Here is a 5,150-nt window from a genome sequence, read left to right as displayed (position 1 = left end):
ATATTTATTATACTAATTTAGGAACGTGTTTTATATTTTATAAGTCTGTTTTGGTTTTAAAAGGAATTGAAAGCAGAAAACCTTTAAAAAAGGAGGAACTAACCTACCGGGCCACTTGGCCCACCTAACACAAATTGGCCCAGTCGGCCACCCAGACAGGCCGGCCCACCCTGTTGCCTCCTTAACCCCCCTTCCCATGACCTAATCCCCCACTTTCCCCACTTCCTCCCGTCTCCCCTCACCCACCCGATCTGGATGGTGGATCGGGGCAGTGACCTCGACCCCGCCCGCGTCGCCCCACTCGCCCCTCGACACCAACCGCTCCGCCCGACGCCGTCGCCCGCCTCTCGTCGCCTCCCGCATGGCGCCCGCCCCCTCGACCTGAGCTGGATCAGGGGCTTGACCCCGCGGCGCCCCGGGACCTGGTGCCACGCCGACGCCGCTCACCACCACCTCGTCGGCGTCGCCTAACCGCTCCGTCCACCTCGACCCTCCCCAAGCACTCTGCCACCTCCCTACAGCTCTGTGTGAGAACCTCCCCATCTCCCCCCTCTCTCCCTGGGTCACCATGGTCACCGCCGTCCCCGCCCGCGGTCAGCGCGCTCTGGCCGCGCCCGTGCGCGCTCACCGCGCCTCCCTCCTCATTCGCCCGCGTCTCCGGCCCTTGTTGCGTCGCTCACCCACGCTGCCCGTGCCGGCAACCGCAGCTCCCCGCGCGACCGCAGCCTCGCGTCGGCCTCGCACCACGTGACTGCTGCGGCGCGTGCACGCCCTGGCCTCGTCACGGCTCTATTCCGCCCACGCCGTTGCTACCGCAAGCTGTTGCTGCTGCTCCCGAACTGCTACTGGAGCTGACGCCGACCCGCAGTCCCCGCTTCGGCTGCCATCGTCCGGCGACGGCCCCTGCTGCCCTGGCCTGACCTCGCCCTGTCCCCCGTCGGTGTCGTGCCCGCCAGTGTCCCTCTGGGTGCCGCGGCGCCCGCTCCTGGGCTACACAGCCCCTGGCCTTGTGCCACTGACCAGGGGGCCCATGCCCTTGTTAAAAGAAACGAAAATGTAAATAGAAATAAAAATAATAAAAATAATTATTTAATTAATTAGTAATTGAGTTAATTATCTTAATTAACTTAACTTAATTAGCATAATTACCTGATTAACTGCTAGATTAGTTTAACAGTCAATGTCATGTGGGCCCGTTTGAGCCAATTGACCAGTAAGCTTTGACTGGTCAAACTACTGACTGTACCAGCTGACTGGACCCCCCTAGGCCCCATTGTCAGCCTCTGTGTACACAGAGCTGGGTACCCGTAGCAATTTGTTAATTATTTTCAAATTAATAATAATTTCATAATAATGTTTAATACTTTGAAAAATCATAGAAAATTATCCGTAAGTCATGTGAAAAAGTTTTATACATCAAAGTTGCTCTGAACGACGAGTCGAATCCGAATACGCGATCCGTTCATTCACCAAATGCCCCTAACTACCTGAACATGCAACCTTTTCCCTCCATTTCATCTGTCCGAAAAATGCAAACTTCGGGAAAACTTTCCCGAATGTTTCCCCCCTTCCACGGTATCGTGTAACGCCGCGTTAGAACACGCCTAACACCGCGTATCGTCATGTCATGCTTAGTGCTGCAACTGGATGCTTGTATTTACTGTTTCTTCCCCCTCTTCTCTCTGGTAGACCCTGAGACTGCCGCTGTGATCGACTACGTCGATGATGACCCCTCTTCTTGTTTGAGCAACCAGGCAAGCCCCCCCTTTGATCATCCCGATATCGCCCATTCCATTCTCTCATGCTTGCATTAGATTTTTCTACTGTTATTGATTGCTCCTATTCTGATGCATAGCCTGCTTTTGTACCTGCTGTTGTACCTTACCTGCTTATCCTAAACTGCTTAGTATAGGTTGGTTAGTGATGCATCAGTGACCCCCACCCTGTCCTTGTTGCCCCTGCTTCATCATTGACTACTCAAGCTACATAATTAACGACCAGAGCCCGACACCGCACATCACATCACGCCCCTTTAGTTGCTCGACTCTGCAGAGCTACTACCGAGTGTCGAGGGTGATTCCTCATAACGCACTCCTGATGATAATTCTGTAGTGTAGCTATTCAGTCGTGGTCATCGAGGGTGATTTCCTCCTTCACCATTCCCGATACGGCTCGGCCGTGCAACCCCTCAAGTGTGAACCTCGAGGGTGGTTCCTCTTATGTTCACCTTGATGATTACATCGAGTGGAATACTCCGAGGGTGATTCCTTGGGTTTTCCCCTTGATGTTTGGACACACGGTGACCTTGGCATTACTTGAGACCTTTGGGAAAGTCGGGCGGGCCCGGAGAGCACCCGCAAGATGGTTACGAGGCACGGCCGGGCAGTCAGGCAGCCCTCGAGTGGGCTGGGCTTTCCCTTGCCGTATTTCCTCGAGACGGGGCGACGGGGTCACATTATCATGAGTCTCTGCTCGTTTCCGCGAGTTAATAATACACTATGGTTTGGGTATTTGTTCTGAGTTGGCCTTTGGCCTTTACGCACTAACCACCACGCGAGAATAGGTATGGGCCTCGATGTCGCAGTATCAGCCGAAGCTTTGTCAGACGTCCAGTTCAGCATTGCAGCACGGCCTGGTCGGCGCCCTAGTGGAGGTGGCCTGGATCGCCCTACGCGCAACGATCCGGAGTGCAACGGGCGATGGGCCCAGACCCTGGAGTGCTTAGGATGTAGACCGGCGGGGACCTCTTTGCTAAGCCTAGGTAGGGCTACGACGTGCTGATCTTCCGAGCCCGGGCATTGACCCAGAAAAGTGTGTCCGGCCAGAGTGATCAAGCATGTTGGAAAACGTGGTGCACCCCTACAGGGAATATCTTTATTCGAATACCGTGTCCACGGTAATGGACGTTTAGACTTATATCTTGATCTAATACAACTAGAAATGGATACTTAAGATATGTGGCTCCGGGATTGCTTTCTCGCAGGGAGTCGAGGAAGGATCTCTGGGCATTATTGCTACAACATGCTTGTTAATTAAACTACTATTCTTTACTCTTCTACATGCTGCAAGATGCTTGGATCTGCTTGAAGATGCTAGTCTTTGATAGGCTAGGCCTTCCCCTCTATTCTGGCATTCTGCAGTTCAGTCCATAGATACAACCTTTCCTTTTGATACCAATGCATACTTAGTATAGATCTGATGCTTGCGAGTACTTTGGATGAGTACTCACGGTTGCTTTTCTTCCCTTTTCCCCCCTTTTTTCTTCTTTCTGGTTGTTGCAACCAGATGGTGGATCCTTGGAGCCAGATGCCATCACCGACGGATACTACTACGTGGAGGCCGCCGAAGACCAGGAGTAGTTAGGAGGTCCCAGGCAGGAGGCCTTGCCTCTTCGATCGTGTTGCATTGGTGCTAGACTTCTTAAGGGATCCTTGTTTAACTTATGTATGTACTTAGATATTGTTGCTTCCACTGACGCTTGTGTATCAAGCTATGTATTCGAGCCCTCGAGGCCCCTGGCTTGTAATATGAAGCTTGTATTATTTTATTTGTGTCTAGAGTTGTGTTGTGATATCTTCCTGTGAGTCCCTGATCTTGATCGTACACATTTGCGTGTATGATTAGTGTACAGTCGAATTGGGGGCTTCACAATGATGCATTATGGAACGAGTAAAGAGACTTGCCAGTAACGAGGTTAAACTAGGTATGGTGATAGCGACGATCGAATCTTGGGCAAGTAACATACCGATGACAATGGGAACAACGTATGTTGTTATGCGGTTTGACCGATAAAGATCTTCATAGAATATGTAGGAGCCAATTTGAGCATCCAGGTTCCGCTATTGTTTATTGACCGGAGATGTGTCTCGGTCATGTCTACATAGTTCTCGAACCCATAGGTCCACACGTTAACGTTCGATGACGATTTGTATTATGAGTTATGTGATTTGATGTACCAAAGGTTGTTCAGAGTCCCGTATGAGATCATGAAAATGACGAGGAGTCTCGAAATGGTCGAGACATAGAGATCGATATATTGGAAGGCTATATTCGGACATCGGAAAGGTTCCGAGTGATTCGGGTATTTTTCGAAGTACCGGAGAGTTACGGGAATTCGCCGAGGGAAGTAGTGCGCCTTAATGCGCCATACGGGAAAGGAGAGAAGGGCCTCAAGGGGTGGCCGTGCGCCCCCTCGCCCCCAATGGCAAGTCCGAATTGGACTTGGGAGGGGCGGCGCCCCCCCTCTCTTTCCTTCTCCCTCTCCTACTCCTTCCCTCTCTCCCCACTTGGAAAAGGAAGGGGACTCCAACTAGGATTGGGAATCCTAGTTGGACTCCCCCTATAGGCGAGCTTCTCCTAGGTCGGCCTCCTCCTCCTCCCTCCTTTATATACGTGGCCAGGGGAGCATCCCAAAACACAATAGACAATCTCTTTAGCTGTGTGCGGTGCCCCCCTCCACAGTTACACACCTCGGTCATATCGTCGTAGTGCTTAGGCGAAGCCTTGCACCGGTAACTTCATCATCACTGTGACCACGCTGTCGTGCTGACGAAACTCTCCCTCGGCCTCAGCTGGATCAAGAGTACGAGGGACGTCACCGAGCTGAACGTGTGCAGATCGCGGAGGTGTCGTGCGTTTGGTACTTGATCAGTTGGATCGCGAAGACGTTCGACTACATCAACCGCGTTACTAAATGCTTCTGCTTTCAGTCTACGAGGGTACGTGGACACACTCTCCCCGCTTGTTGCTACGCTTCTCCTAGATAGATCTTGCGTGATCGTAGGCAAAAAATTTAAATACTACGTTCCCCAACAGGTTCACCTTGCCGAGGCCATCATCAACCCCTACTATAGAGAGATGAAGGATTCGTGCAACAAGGACAAGCGTGCCTGGCACTCGGCCTGGATGGAGAAACTTGACAAAGCTCATGTCGTGTACGCGGCCAAGGAGGCGTACACGAGCTACGACATGTACAGGCGGATTGTTGACATGAGGAAGTGCCTCCTTCCCCAAAACGTCCAGGGATCCAGCCGGAAGCAGAGCAATGGCAAGCGTCATAGCAACAATAAGTAGATGATTAGATCCTCATTTCTCCTAGTTTAGTATGAATGTAATTGCTTACTTTGGTGTGTGAAAATGTTATGTGTGTA

At 51.7% G+C, this 5,150-nt stretch overlaps 1 long non-coding RNA gene across 1 annotated transcript; it reads left to right on the top strand.

The window, feature by feature from the left end:
• Positions 1 to 212: 212 nt before the first annotated feature.
• Positions 213 to 3,557, top strand: LOC147991571 (uncharacterized). Its single transcript, XR_015613949.1, has 2 exons — positions 213 to 527; positions 3,286 to 3,557. It is a non-coding gene; the product is annotated as an uncharacterized LOC147991571 (long non-coding RNA).
• The last annotated feature ends 1,593 nt before the right edge of the window (positions 3,558 to 5,150 follow it).

The sequence above is a fragment of the Triticum urartu genome, chromosome 1A, assembly GCF_056163025.1.
Source record: "Triticum urartu cultivar PI428250 chromosome 1A, HENAU_Tu73, whole genome shotgun sequence".
Taxonomy (NCBI): Eukaryota; Viridiplantae; Streptophyta; class Magnoliopsida; order Poales; family Poaceae; genus Triticum; species Triticum urartu.
Note: the sequence above shows the minus strand (reverse complement) of the source record. Positions and strands in the feature narration are given on the sequence as shown.